At 39.3% G+C, this 14,670-nt stretch overlaps 1 protein-coding gene and 13 non-coding genes across 14 annotated transcripts in view; 1 reads left to right on the plus strand and 13 right to left on the minus strand.

The window, feature by feature from the left end:
- Nucleotides 1-539: 539 nt before the first annotated feature.
- trnap-ugg (transfer RNA proline (anticodon UGG)) lies at nt 540-611 on the minus strand. Its single transcript has one exon. It is a non-coding gene; the product is annotated as a tRNA-Pro (tRNA).
- A 377-nt stretch (nt 612-988) lies between these two features.
- On the minus strand, nt 989-1,060 carry trnap-agg (transfer RNA proline (anticodon AGG)). Its single transcript has one exon. It is a non-coding gene; the product is annotated as a tRNA-Pro (tRNA).
- Nucleotides 1,061-1,615: 555 nt separating this feature from the next.
- trnap-ugg (transfer RNA proline (anticodon UGG)) lies at nt 1,616-1,687 on the minus strand. Its single transcript has one exon. It is a non-coding gene; the product is annotated as a tRNA-Pro (tRNA).
- Nucleotides 1,688-3,076: 1,389 nt separating this feature from the next.
- Nucleotides 3,077-3,148, minus strand: trnap-agg (transfer RNA proline (anticodon AGG)). The gene has a single exon. It is a non-coding gene; the product is annotated as a tRNA-Pro (tRNA).
- A 1,109-nt stretch (nt 3,149-4,257) lies between these two features.
- Nucleotides 4,258-4,329, minus strand: trnap-agg (transfer RNA proline (anticodon AGG)). The gene has a single exon. It is a non-coding gene; the product is annotated as a tRNA-Pro (tRNA).
- A 369-nt stretch (nt 4,330-4,698) lies between these two features.
- On the minus strand, nt 4,699-4,770 carry trnap-cgg (transfer RNA proline (anticodon CGG)). Its single transcript has one exon. It is a non-coding gene; the product is annotated as a tRNA-Pro (tRNA).
- A 1,392-nt stretch (nt 4,771-6,162) lies between these two features.
- On the minus strand, nt 6,163-6,234 carry trnap-agg (transfer RNA proline (anticodon AGG)). The gene has a single exon. It is a non-coding gene; the product is annotated as a tRNA-Pro (tRNA).
- A 284-nt stretch (nt 6,235-6,518) lies between these two features.
- setd6 (SET domain containing 6, protein lysine methyltransferase) overlaps nt 6,519-14,670 on the plus strand; it is a 39,122-nt gene continuing 30,970 nt past the window's right edge. Inside the window, exons 1-3 of the mRNA XM_035942726.2 lie at nt 6,519-6,916; nt 10,676-10,764; nt 13,318-13,408. The gene's annotated coding sequence lies outside the window, so the exon portion shown is untranslated. The remainder of the gene's footprint in view (nt 6,917-10,675; nt 10,765-13,317; nt 13,409-14,670) is intronic.
- Nucleotides 8,746-8,817, minus strand: trnap-agg (transfer RNA proline (anticodon AGG)). Its single transcript has one exon. It is a non-coding gene; the product is annotated as a tRNA-Pro (tRNA).
- On the minus strand, nt 9,195-9,266 carry trnap-agg (transfer RNA proline (anticodon AGG)). Its single transcript has one exon. It is a non-coding gene; the product is annotated as a tRNA-Pro (tRNA).
- On the minus strand, nt 9,822-9,893 carry trnap-ugg (transfer RNA proline (anticodon UGG)). The gene has a single exon. It is a non-coding gene; the product is annotated as a tRNA-Pro (tRNA).
- Nucleotides 11,286-11,357, minus strand: trnap-agg (transfer RNA proline (anticodon AGG)). The gene has a single exon. It is a non-coding gene; the product is annotated as a tRNA-Pro (tRNA).
- trnap-ugg (transfer RNA proline (anticodon UGG)) lies at nt 12,467-12,538 on the minus strand. The gene has a single exon. It is a non-coding gene; the product is annotated as a tRNA-Pro (tRNA).
- Nucleotides 13,930-14,001, minus strand: trnap-agg (transfer RNA proline (anticodon AGG)). Its single transcript has one exon. It is a non-coding gene; the product is annotated as a tRNA-Pro (tRNA).

Raw genomic sequence — 14,670 nt, forward strand, 5'->3', positions numbered from 1 at the left:
ACATCTGCACTTCTGTGTGCAAAGATCTGCAATTGAAGTGTTCAAAGTGGTGATGTGGCGACTTGGGGCTCCACATTTTATCTGATCCAACAGCACCCTCTGGTGAGGGATTTTATGGATTCATCTTGCTGTGTATTATAACACTGAATCCGAGAGAGTTTGGCCCCTGAGACATTCGGAAGATGTATACATTGTGATTGTCCAGGATTTAAATGCGGGACGTTTCGCAATTTATGTATAGTTTTGTAAACGTGCATCGCCGTAGCCCAGCCCTGCTGGTCTTCCCTAATCTTACTGATTGTTTACTTACTGATAATTTTAATTTCTTCATTCTTGGACCTTTATCCTCTAATGTCATCACTTCTTCTTCTTTGTTTTAATGATATTTGTGTAAGCTCTTGCCTTTTTTTGTCCCCTGATTTTGCAGAACCTGTGATACTGTTGACACATTTGCATTTTAAACTCCTATAACTGCTTTCAATTTTCGTGAGCAATTCATTCTAATACATGGTTTCTGTAATCATTAGGGATTAAAGTAAGGGCTCGTCCGGGATTTGAACCCGGGACCTCTCGCACCCAAAGCGAGAATCATACCCCTAGACCAACGAGCCCCGTGTACAGCTGTTCACATCTGCAATTGTCTGTGCAAAGACCACTAATTGAAGTGTTGAAAATGGTTATGTGGCAACTTGGCGCTGCACATGTTGTCTGGTCCAACAGCACCCTCTGGTGGAGCATTTCATATGTTGGGTTTGAGTATGTGAAATTTTCTTCATCCTTGGACCTTTATCCTACAATGTCATCATTTCTTTTTTTTTCTTTGTTTTAATGATATTGCTGTAAGCTCTTGCCTTTTTTTGTCCCCTGATTTTGCAAAACCTGTGATGCTGTTGACACGTTCGCATTTTAAACTCCTATAACTGCTTTCAATTTTCGTGAGCAATTCATTCTAATACTTGGTTTCTGTAATCATTAGGGATTAAAGCAAGGGCTCGTCCGGGATTTGAACCCGGGACCTCTCGCACCCTAAGCGAGAATCATACCCCTAGACCAACGAGCCACATATACAGCTGTTCACATCTGCACTTCTGTGTGCAAAGACCTGCAATTGACGTGTTCAGGGTGGTGATGTGGCGACTTGGGGCTCCACATTTTATCTGATCCAACAGCACCCTCTGGTGAGGGATTTTATGGATTCATCTTGCTGTGTATTATAACACTGAATCCGAGAGAGTTTGGCCCCTGAGACATTCGGAAGATGTATACATTGTGATTGTCCAGGATTTAAATGCGGGACGTTTCGCAATTTATGTATAGTTTTGTAAACGTGCATCGCCGTAGCCCAGCCCTGCTGGTCTTCCCTAATCTTACTGATTGTTTACTTACTGATAATTTTAATTTCTTCATTCTTGGACCTTTATCCTCTAATGTCATCACTTCTTCTTCTTTGTTTTAATGATATTTGTGTAAGCTCTTGCCTTTTTTTGTCCCCTGATTTTGCAGAACCTGTGATACTGTTGACACATTTGCATTTTAAACTCCTATAACTGCTTTCAATTTTCGTGAGCAATTCATTCTAATACATGGTTTCTGTAATCATTAGGGATTAAAGTAAGGGCTCGTCCGGGATTTGAACCCGGGACCTCTCGCACCCAAAGCGAGAATCATACCCCTAGACCAACGAGCCACCTGTACATAACTTGAAAGGACATGTCTCTGTGTCAGTAACATGTATTTTCAGGTTTTACAGAATACTTCAGATTGTTAATGTGGTATTGCCTCACATTCCATCTCATGAACTGGCACCCTGTCAGCATGATTCACTGTCATGTAGTTTCCTCAACCTCTTGGGCTGCGTAAGAGTAGCACATATCGAATAAGCTTGATTGCCTGAACTGACCTATGTGGAGCTGGTTTAGCCCAGACTCATTTGTGAGTTTTGTTAATGTCATGTGAGGTGTTTTGACACAACAGTCAGGTCTAGTTTAGTACTGTACCAAACAATACAAGTGCATGTACAGATAACATTTTCTTGCAGTACTTATTTTTGTGTACTCTTTTTGATCCAAATTACTTAAGATCTGCTCATATGAATTTTGGTAGACAATGTTGAACATAAAATGCGTAGTGCAGAAACATTGTTTGCTGAAGAAATAGGGCAAAAGAAAGTATGTGTAATGTTTATGGTGCAAAGGTCAACATGTGCAAAAAAAGTGAGTCAGATTTGTAGAGAATGGAATATCATAGGGTCTGTGATTAGACTCTGCAGCCCGTGAATGTAGCTTCTTTTTTTCCTCGCATGCCATTTCCAGTTAAGATGAAATTGCAGTTGTAATTACTACAATCAGAAAAAAAACAGATCAGTTACAGTGTTGATTTTTGTCTTTTTTTCATACATTATTTTAGTTTTTTTTGCATGGTTGTTGACTGAATGTTTGTTATACTGTTATTTAATTGTCATTCTAGACAAACTATTGGAATGTCAGTGAGAAGTTCAGCACAGAAGAAGCCAGAGTCCTCATGAGATCGATTTGAAACAGTCCACTTGAATGCAGGTAAGTACAGTTGTGTACCCTCATCCTCTTGGTGTATCTTTGGTTTAATGACATTATTCCTCTTCTTATTCAGTGGATTTTTTTAGTTTTACTAATCATACTGGTGTTTTCTCTGTGTTAGTCTATGATAATGGAATGATTTTTTCAATAGAAGAAGTTTAGAAGAACTCAAAGCACCTGTTCCTGTGCCATTAGCTTAGTTGTGTTTGAAGGTTTAAGATGAGCTTAAACTTGTGCACACTGGTCAGAGTCACAGGATTACTTCAGCTCTGTTCCTACTGTAAAGATTATTACATCTAATTACATATGGCACTGGCTTTGTTCAGCTGAGGTTCAAGTTCAGTATCTACTGTCAGTGTTCTACATTAAGACAGTTTTGACTGTGGCAGACAGAACCTGGATTACCTAAAATGTTCGTCTGGTTTTGACACAGTCATAAAGTCCTGTTTCGAAGACAACTCTGTTAGAGATACATTTTATGCAAGTATTTTGGTGAATACATCGCTCAGGGGTTAAAGGTAGGGCTCGTCCGGGATTTGAACCCGGGACCTCTCGCACCCTAAGCGAGAATCATACCCCTAGACCAACGAGCCACATATACAGCTGTTCACATCTGCACTTCTGTGTGCAAAGACCTGCAATTGACGTGTTCAGGGTGGTGATGTGGCGACTTGGGGCTCCACATTTTATCTGATCCAACAGCACCCTCTGGTGAGGGATTTTATGGATTCATCTTGATGTGTATTATAACACTGAATCCTAGAAAGTTTGGCCCCAGAGACATGTACACATCCTGAAAATATATACCTTGTGCTTGTCCAGGATTTAAATGTGGGACGTTTCGCAATTTATGTATAGTTTTGTAAACATGCATCGCCGTAGCCCAGCCCTGCTGGTCTTCCCTAATCTTACTGACAAGATCCATAGTGATTTCAACATTTACATATCCCAGTTTAAGGATTTAACATTTTTGTTTTTGGATTGTCTATCACACATTCATCCTGTTCACAGGAACAGAAAGATTCAAATAATCATTTCATTATTTGTAATCATATTATTCTCTCTCAATAAGTACTTGACCTCAGTATCTGATTTGTGCATGTAACATTTAACACCTATCATTGTGAATGTATGAATGTTATGTACTGCAATAGACTGTAGTTGTTGATCCCATTCAGGGTATATACTTTCGTATTAAAGCTTTTTTGTCCCTTATCTCTGTGGTCAAATGCTGGACTCATCCAGGATTTGAACCTAGAATCTTCTATACCCAAAGGAAGAATCATACTAGTCAGACAAATGACAACATACGACAAAACAAAATGACATAAATAATAGGTCCCTGAAAAGATCGCTGACAAATGCCTTAAGAGTGCTTGTCTGGGGTTACATCAAGCAAACTGTATCCCTGGTTTAGCTTCATTTTAGCTGAACCTGTGCTGCTTTTGAAATGGTTGCATTTTAAAACCCTGCAAATTTCAATTTTCCTCAGAAATTAAATAACTTTTCTAGATTTGTGCAGGGTTTAACTTCCCTGGAGGCGATGTGCAAGGTTACTCTGTACCAGCTACAAGTTCACTGATTAGTTCCAACAATCATGGCGAGGTTTGTGCTGCTTTTGTCACAGCTGTGTTGAAACACCCTCCAACTTGAGATTATCAGTTGAGATTTATTATTTTGTGGCCTTCAGAGGTTAAATAATGGGCTCGTCCGGGATTTGAACCCGGGACCTCTCGCACCCTAAGCGAGAATCATACCCCTAGACCAACGAGCCCCGTGTACAGCTGTTCACATCTGCAATTGTCTGTGCAAAGACCACTAATTGAAGTGTTGAAAATGGTTATGTGGCAACTTGGCGCTGCACATGTTGTCTGGTCCAACACCACCCTCTGGTGGAGCATTTCATATGTTGGGTTTGAGCATGTGAAATTTTCTTCATCCTTGGACCTTTATGTCATCATTTCTTTTTTTTTCTTTGTTTTAATGATATTGGTGTAAGCTCTTGCCTTTTTTTGTCCCCTGATTTTGCAAAACCTGTGATGCTGTTGACACATTTGCATTTTAAACTCCTATAAGTGCTTTCAATTTTCGTGAGCATTTCATTCTAATACTTGGTTTCTGTAATCATTAGGGATTAAAGTAAGGACTCGTCCGGGATTTGAACCCGGGACCTCTCGCACCCGAAGCGAGAATCATACCCCTAGACCAACGAGCCACCTGTACATAGCTTGAAAGGACATGTCTCTGTGTCAGTAACATGTATTTTCAGGTTTTACAGAATACTTCAGATTGTTAATGTGGTATTGCCTCACATTCCATCTCATGAACTGGCACCCTGTCAGCATGATTCACTGTCATGTAGTTTCCTCAACCTCTTGGGCTGCGTAAGAGTAGCACATATCAAATAAGCTTGATTGCCTGAACCGACCTATGTGGAGCTGGTTTAGCCCAGACTCATTTGTGAGTTTCGTTAATGTCATGTGAGGTGTTTTGACACAACAGTCAGGTCTAGTTTAGTACTGTACCAAACAATACAAGTGCATGTACAGATAACATTTTCTTGCAGTACTTATTTTTGTGTACTCTTTTTGATCCAAATTACTTAAGATCTGCTCATATGAATTTTGGTAGACAATGTTGAACATAAAATGCGTAGTGCAGAAACATTGTTTGCTGAAGAAATAGGGCAAAAGTAAATATGTGTAATGTTTATGGTGCAAAGGTCAACATGTGCAAAAAAAGTGAGTCAGATTTGTAGAGAATGGAATATCATAGGGTCTGTGATTAGACTCTGCAGACCGTGAATGTAGCTTCTTTTTTTCCTCGCATGCCATTTCCATTTAAGATGAAGTTGCAGTTGTAATTACTACAATCAGAAAAAAAGCAGATCAGTTACAGTGTTGATTTTTGTCTTTTTTTCATACATTATTTTAGTTTTTTTTGTTGCATGGTTGTTGACTGAATGTTTGTTATACTGTTATTTAATTGTCATTCTAGACAAACTATTGGAATGTCAGTGAGAAGTTCAGCACAGAAGAAGCCAGAGTCCTCATGAGATCGATTTGAAACAGTCCACTTGAATGCAGGTAAGTACAGTTGTGTACCCTCATCCTCCTTGTGTATCTTTGGTTTAATGACATTATTCCTCTTCTTATTCAGTGGATTTTTTTAGTTTTACTAATCATACTGGTGTTTTCTCTGTGTTAGTCTATGATAATGGAATGATTTTTTCAATAGAAGAAGTTTAGAAGAACTCAAAGCACCTGTTCCTGTGCCATTAGCTTAGTTGTGTTTGAAGGTTTAAGATGAGCTTAAACTTGTGCACACTGGTCAGAGTCACAGGATTACTTCAGCTCTGTTCCTACTGTAAAGATTATTACATCTAATTACATCTGGCACTGGCTTTGTTCAGCTGAGGTTCAAGTTCAGTATCTACTGTCAGTGTTCTACATTAAGACAGTTTTGACGCTGGCAGACAGAACCTGGATTATCTAAAATGTTCATCTGGTTTTGACACAGTCATAAAGTCCTGTTTCGAAGACAACTCTGTTAGAGATACATTTTATGCAAGTATTTTGGTGAATACATCGCTCAGGGGTTAAAGGAAGGGCTCGTCCGGGATTTGAACCCGGGACCTCTCGCACCCTAAGCGAGAATCATACCCCTAGACCAACGAGCCACATATACAGCTGTTCACATCTGCACTTCTGTGTGCAAAGACCTGCAATTGACGTGTTCAGGGTGGTGATGTGGCGACTTGGGGCTCCACATTTTATCTGATCCAACAGCACCCTCTGGTGAGGGATTTTATGGATTCATCTTGATGTGTATTATAACAGTGTTTCTCAACTGGTGGGTCGCGACCCAAAAGTGGGTCGCAGGGCCGTTTTTGGTGGGTCGCGAGCCTTTTTCTAAAAATTGAGAAAAATAAAGATAATCCAATTTAGTGGCGAGTCATTGTAGTTCCCCTCCGCACCCGCAGGGGGTCGTCGTGTCAGCAGCGACCGGTGAGGACACTCGTATTACTGTAGAAGAAACTGCATGTTTTCATAGCAACAGCAGCATGGCTAAACGCAAGTACGACAGCGAGTACATTAAATATGGATTTTCCTACATCGAAGACGAAGGAGTCCAAAAGCCTCAGTGTATTTTTTGTTGTGAGGTACTGGCAAGTGAAAGCATGAAGCATGAATAAACTTTTCGAGCGGTTTAGCGACTACTTTCCCGATAAACAACCCGAGGACGACTGGGTGCGCGACCCGTTTGGAATAAACATGGAAAGCATCACGTTGCCTAGCAGCGATGAATGTCAGCTGGTGGAGCTATCATGTGACCGCACTCTCAGAAAGAAATTCACAGAGGTAAGCCTTTCCCAGTTCTGGTGCAACGATGTGATGAGAGAGTATCCCTCCATTGCTAGTCGAGCTGTAAAAATCCTCCTACCATTCAGCACCACATACCTCTGTGAATGTGGCTTCTCAGCTCTTGTTCAGCTGAAAACAAAATACCGAAATAAACTGAACATTGAGCATGACCTCAGAGTTGCTTTATCATGCATACAGCCAGATTTTGAGACTCTTGTAAAGGCCAAAAAGCATCCTCAGCTAAGCCATTAGAACTTCATGTAGTTCTGCAGTACTTTTATTGTGACTTGTGACTTTTGTTTATTTGTAAGTGCTTAAAAACACACTTTTCTTTCAAAATTGCACACTATTTTTTTCCCCAAATATTGGCTTTCAAATATAGTTAAGCCCTTTGAAAAATGTTTTATTGTATTTACATTTTGAGATTGATCAGAACATTAAGCATTTCTTCACTTTAATAATTTGTTGAATGCACTTCATCAGTTTTCATGTTTTGGACTCTTTTGCACATATTTCTATACATAGTTTCTCCAGCTACAACAGCAATGTTGCAGACTTGTGCAGTATTATGAGAAGCTACTGGTTTTGTTGAATTGCACTTTTTTTGTAGAAAAAAAAATGCACTTTTATATATCCTGAGAACTACTTGAGGCTATTGTTCTACTTGTTTCAAAGTCCTCAGTACTTGAATTAGTATTGCTGCTTGATTTTGAGTTGTTGTGAAGTACTTGAGTTCAGGTTTAAAAGTTTTGTCTTCGAACGCTCAATCAATAAATTGTTGATTTTTGGAGAAATATTGTTTGGGTCACGACTTGTCATTTCAGTTTTATGGTGGGTCCCAGGCCCAGACCAGTTGAGAACCACTGTATTATAACATTGAATCCTAGAAAGTTTGGCCCCAGAGACATGTACACATCCTGAAAATATATACCTTGTGCTTGTCCAGGATTTAAATGTGGGACGTTTCGCAATTTATGTATAGTTTTGTAAACATGCATCGCCGTAGCCCAGCCCTGCTGGTCTTCCCTAATCTTACTGACAAGATCCATAGTGATTTCAACATTTACATATCCCAGTTTAAGGATGTAACATTTTTGTTTTTGGATTGTCTATCACACATTCATCCTGTTCACAGGAACAGAAAGATTCAAATAATCATTTTATTATTTGTAATCATATTATTCTCTCTCAATAAGTACTTGACCTCAGTATCTGATTTGTGCATGTAACATTTAACACCTATTATTGTGAATGTATGAATGTTATGTACTGCAATAGACTGTAGTTGTTGATCCCATTCAGGGTATATACTTTCGTATTAAAGCTTTTTTGTCCCTTATCTCTGTGGTCAAATGCTGGACTCATCCAGGATTTGAACCTAGAATCTTCTATACCCAAAGGAAGAATCATACTAGTCAGACAAATGACAACATACGACAAAACCAAATGACATAAATAATAGGTCCCTGAAAAGATCGCTGACAAATGCCTAAAGAGTGCTTGTCTGGGATTACATCAAGTAAACTGTATCCCTGGTTTAGCTTCATTTTAGCTGAACCTGTGCTGCTTTTGAAATGGTTGCATTTTAAAACCCTGCAAATTTCAATTTTCCTCAGAAATTAAATAACTTTTCTAGATTTGTGCAGGGTTTAACTTCCCTGGAGGAGATGTGCAAGGTTACTCTGTACCAGCTACAAGTTCACTGATTAGTTCCAACAATCATGGCGAGGTTTGTGCTGCTTTTGTCACAGCTGTGTTGAAACACCCTCCAACTTTAGATTATCAGTTGAGATTTATTATTTTGTGGCCTTCAGAGGTTAAATAATGGGCTCGTCCAGGATTTGAACCCGGGACCTCTCGCACCCTAAGCGAGAATCATACCCCTAGACCAACGAGCCCCGTGTACAGCTGTTCACATCTGCAATTGTCTGTGCAAAGACCACTAATTGAAGTGTTGAAAATGGTTATGTGGCAACTTGGCGCTGCACATGTTGTCTGGTCCAACAGCACCCTCTGGTGGAGCATTTCATATGTTGGGTTTGAGTATGTGAAATTTTCTTCATCCTTGGACCTTTATCCTACAATGTCATCATTTCTTTTTTTTTCTTTGTTTTAATGATATTGCTGTAAGCTCTTGCCTTTTTTTGTCCCCTGATTTTGCAAAACCTGTGATGCTGTTGACACGTTCGCATTTTAAACTCCTATAACTGCTTTCAATTTTCGTGAGCAATTCATTCTAATACTTGGTTTCTGTAATCATTAGGGATTAAAGCAAGGGCTCGTCCGGGATTTGAACCCGGGACCTCTCGCACCCTAAGCGAGAATCATACCCCTAGACCAACGAGCCACATATACAGCTGTTCACATCTGCACTTCTGTGTGCAAAGACCTGCAATTGACGTGTTCAGGGTGGTGATGTGGCGACTTGGGGCTCCACATTTTATCTGATCCAACAGCACCCTCTGGTGAGGGATTTTATGGATTCATCTTGCTGTGTATTATAACACTGAATCCGAGAGAGTTTGGCCCCTGAGACATTCGGAAGATGTATACATTGTGATTGTCCAGGATTTAAATGCGGGACGTTTCGCAATTTATGTATAGTTTTGTAAACGTGCATCGCCGTAGCCCAGCCCTGCTGGTCTTCCCTAATCTTACTGATTGTTTACTTACTGATAATTTTAATTTCTTCATTCTTGGACCTTTATCCTCTAATGTCATCACTTCTTCTTCTTTGTTTTAATGATATTGCTGTAAGCTCTTGCCTTTTTTTGTCCCCTGATTTTGCAGAACCTGTGATACTGTTGACACATTTGCATTTTAAACTCCTATAACTGCTTTCAATTTTCATGAGCAATTCATTCTAATACTTGGTTTCTGTAATTATTAGGGATTAAAGTAAGGGCTCGTCCGGGATTTGAACCCGGGACCTCTCGCACCCAAAGCGAGAATCATACCCCTAGACCAACGAGCCACCTGTACATAGCTTGAAAGGACATGTCTCTGTGTCAGTAACATGTATTTTCAGGTTTTACAGAATACTTCAGATTGTTAATGTGGTATTGCCTCACATTCCATCTCATGAACTGGCACCCTGTCAGCATGATTCACTGTCATGTAGTTTCCTCAACCTCTTGGGCTGCGTAAGAGTAGCGCATATCAAATAAGCTTGATTGCCTGAACCGACCTCTGTGGAGCTGGTTTAGCCCAGACTCATTTGTGAGTTTTGTTAATGTCATGTGAGGTGTTTTGACACAACAGTCAGGTCTAGTTTAGTACTGTACCAAACAATACAAGTGCATGTACAGATAACATTTTCTTGCAGTACTTATTTTTGTGTACTCTTTTTGATCCAAATTACTTAAGATCTGCTCATATGAATTTTGGTAGACAATGTTGAACATAAAATGCGTAGTGCAGAAACATTGTTTGCTGAAGAAATAGGGCAAAAGAAAGTATGTGTAATGTTTATGGTGCAAAGGTCAACATGTGCAAAAAAAGTGAGTCAGATTTGTAGAGAATGGAATATCATAGGGTCTGTGATTAGACTCTGCAGACCGTGAATGTAGCTTCTTTTTTTCCTCGCATGCCATTTCCAGTTAAGATGAAATTGCAGTTGTAATTACTACAATCAGAAAAAAAGCAGATCAGTTACAGTGTTGATTTTTGTCTTTTTTTCATACATTATTTTAGTTTTTTTTGTTGCATGGTTGTTGACTGAATGTTTGTTATACTGTTATTTAATTGTCATTCTAGACAAACTATTGGGATGTCAGTGAGAAGTTCAGCACAGAAGAAGCCAGAGTCCTCATGAGATCGATTTGAAACAGTCCACTTGAATGCAGGTAAGTACAGTTGTGTACCCTCATCCTCCTTGTGTATCTTTGGTTTAATGACATTATTCCTCTTCTTATTCAGTGGATTTTTTTAGTTTTACTAATCATACTGGTGTTTTCTCTGTGTTAGTCTATGATAATGGAATGATTTTTTCAATAGAAGAAGTTTAGAAGAACTCAAAGCACCTGTTCCTGTGCCATTAGCTTAGTTGTGTTTGAAGGTTTAAGATGAGCTTAAACTTGTGCACACTGGTCAGAGTCACAGGATTACTTCAGCTCTGTTCCTACTGTAAAGATTATTACATCTAATTACATATGGCACTGGCTTTGTTCAGCTGAGGTTCAAGTTCAGTATCTACTGTCAGTGTTCTACATTAAGACAGTTTTGACTGTGGCAGACAGAACCTGGATTATCTAAAATGTTCATCTGGTTTTGACACAGTCATAAAGTCCTGTTTCGAAGACAACTCTGTTAGAGATACATTTTATGCAAGTATTTTGGTGAATACATCGCTCAGGAGTTAAAGGTAGGGCTCGTCCGGGATTTGAACCCGTGACCTCTCGCACCCTAAGCGAGAATCATACCCCTAGACCAACGAGCCACATATATAGCTGTTCACATCTGCACTTCTGTGTGCAAAGACCTGCAATTGACGTGTTCAGGGTGGTGATGTGGCGACTTGGGGCTCCACATTTTATCTGATCCAACAGCACCCTCTGGTGAGGGATTTTATGGATTCATCTTGATGTGTATTATAACACTGAATCCTAGAAAGTTTGGCCCCAGAGACATGTACACATCCTGAAAATATATACCTTGTGCTTGTCCAGGATTTAAATGTGGGACGTTTCGCAATTTATGTAAAGTTTTGTAAACATGCATCGCCGTAGCCCAGCCCTGCTGGTCTTCCCTAATCTTACTGACAAGATCCATAGTGATTTCAACATTTACATATCCCAGTTTAAGGATGTAACATTTTTGTTTTTGGATTGTCTATCACACATTCATCCTGTTCAGAGGAACAGAAAGATTCAAATAATCATTTCATTATTTGTAATCATATTATTCTCTCTCAATAAGTACTTGACCTCAGTATCTGATTTGTGCATGTAACATTTAACACCTATTATTGTGAATGTATGAATGTTATGTACTGCAACAGACTGTAGTTGTTGATCCCATTCAGGGTATATACTTTCGTATTAAAGCTTTTTTGTCCCTTATTTCTGTGGTCAAATGCTGGACTCATCCAGAATTTGAACCTAGAATCTTCTATACCCAAAGGAAGAATCATACTAGTCAGACAAATAACAACATACAACAAAACCAAATGACATAAATAATAGGTCCCTGAAAAGATCGCTGACAAATGCCTAAAGAGTGCTTGTCTGGGATTACATCAAGCAAACTGTATCCCTGGTTTAGCTTCATTTTAGCTGAACCTGTGCTGCTTTTGAAATGGTTGCATTTTAAAACCCTGCAAATTTCAATTTTCCTCAGAAATTAAATAACTTTTCTAGATTTGTGCAGGGTTTAACTTCCCTGGAGGCGATGTGCAAGGTTACTCTGTACCAGCTACAAGTTCACTGATTAGTTCCAACAATCATGGCGAGGTTTGTGCTGCTTTTGTCACAGCTGTGTTGAAAAACCCTGCAACTTTAGATTATCAGTTGAGATTTATTATTTTGTGGCCTTCAGAGGTTAAATAATGGGCTCGTCCGGGATTTGAACCCGGGACCTCTCGCACCCAAAGCGAGAATCATACCCCTAGACCAACGAGCCACCTGTACGTATCGTGAAAGGACATGTCTCTGTGTCAGTAACATGTATTTTCAGGTTTTACAGAATACTTCAGATTGTTAATGTGGTATTGCCTCACATTCCATATCATGAACTGGCACCCTGTCAGCATGATTCACTGTCATGTAGTTTCCTCAACCTCTTGGGCTGCGTAAGAGTAGCACATATCGAATAAGCTTGATTGCCTGAACCGACCTCTGTGGAGCTGGTTTAGCCCAGACTCATTTGTGAGTTTTGTTAATGTCATGTGAGGTGTTTTGACACAACAGTCAGGTCTAGTTTAGTACTGTACCTAACAATACAAGTGCATGTACAGATAACATTTTCTTGCAGTACTTATTTTTGTGTACTCTTTTTGATCCAAATTACTTAAGATCTGCTCATATGAATTTCGGTAGACAATGTTGAACATAAAATCCGTAGTGCAGAAACATTGTTTGCTGAAGAAATAGGGCAAAAGTAAATATGTGTAATGTTTATGGTGCAAAGGTCAACATGTGCAAAAAAAGTGAGTCAGATTTGTAGAGAATGGAATATCATAGGGTCTGTGATTAGACTCTGCAGACCGTGAATGTAGCTTCTTTTTTTCCTCGCATGCCATTTCCAGTTAAGATGAAGTTGCAGTTGTAATTACTACAATCAGAAAAAAAGCAGATCAGTTACAGTGTCGATTTTTGTCTTTTTTTCATACATTATTTTAGTTTTCTTTGCATGGTTGTTGACTGAATGTTTGTTATACTGTTATTTAATTGTCATTCTAGACAAACTATTGGGATGTCAGTGAGAAGTTCAGCACAGAAGAAGCCAGAGTCCTCATGAGATCGATTTGAAACACAGTCCACTTGAATGTAGGTAAGTACAGTTGTGTACCCTCATCCTCCTTGTGTATCTTTGGTTTAATGACATTATTCCTCTTCTTATTCAGTGGATTTTTTTAGTTTTACTAATCATACTGGTGTTTTCTCTGTGTTAGTCTATGATAATGGAATGATTTTTTCAATAGAAGAAGTTTAGAAGAACTCAAAGCACCTGTTCCTGTGTCATTAGCTTAGTTGTGTTTGAAGGTTTAAGATGAGCTTAAACTTGTGCACACTGGTCAGAGTCACAGGATTACTTCAGCTCTGTTCCTACTGTAAAGATTATTACATCTAATTACATCTGGCACTGGCTTTGTTCAGCTGAGGTTCAAGTTCAGTATCTACTGTCAGTGTTCTACATTAAGACAGTTTTGACTCTGGCAGACAGAACCTGGATTACCTAAAATGTTCTTCTGGTTTTGACACAGTCATAAAGTCCTGTTTAGAAGACAACTCTGTTACAGATACATTTTATGCAAGTATTTTGGTGAATACATCGCTCAGGAGTTAAAGGTAGGGCTCGTCCGGGATTTGAACCCGGGACCTCTCGCACCCTAAGCGAGAATCATACCCCTAGACCAACGAGCCACATATACAGCTGTTCACATCTGCACTTCTGTGTGCAAAGACCTGCAATTGACGTGTTCAGGGTGGTGATGTGGCGACTTGGGGCTCCACATTTTATCTGATCCAACAGCACCCTCTGGTGAGGGATTTTATGGATTCATCTTGATGTGTATTATAACACTGAATCCTAGAAAGTTTGGCCCCAGAGACATGTACACATCCTGAAAATATATACCTTGTGCTTGTCCAGGATTTAAATGTGGGACGTTTCGCAATTTATGTATAGTTTTGTAAACATGCATCGCCGTAGCCCAGCCCTGCTGGTCTTCCCTAATCTTACTGACAAGATCCATAGTGATTTCAACATTCACATATCCCAGTTTAAGGATTTAACATTTTTGTTTTTGGATTGTCTATCACACATTCATCCTGTTCAGAGGAACAGAAAGATTCAAATAATCATTTTATTATTTGTAATCATATTATTCTCTCTCAATAAGTACTTGACCTCAGTATCTGATTTGTGCATGTAACATTTAACACCTATCATTGTGAATGTATGAATGTTATGTACTGCAATAGACTGTAGTTGTTGATCCCATTCAGGGTATATACTTTCGTATTAAAGCTTTTTTGTCCCTTATCTCTGTGGTCAAATGCTGGACTCATCCAGGATTTGAACCTAGAATC

Source organism: Amphiprion ocellaris, chromosome 3, assembly GCF_022539595.1.
Source record: "Amphiprion ocellaris isolate individual 3 ecotype Okinawa chromosome 3, ASM2253959v1, whole genome shotgun sequence".
NCBI lineage: Eukaryota > Metazoa > Chordata > Actinopteri > Pomacentridae > Amphiprion > Amphiprion ocellaris.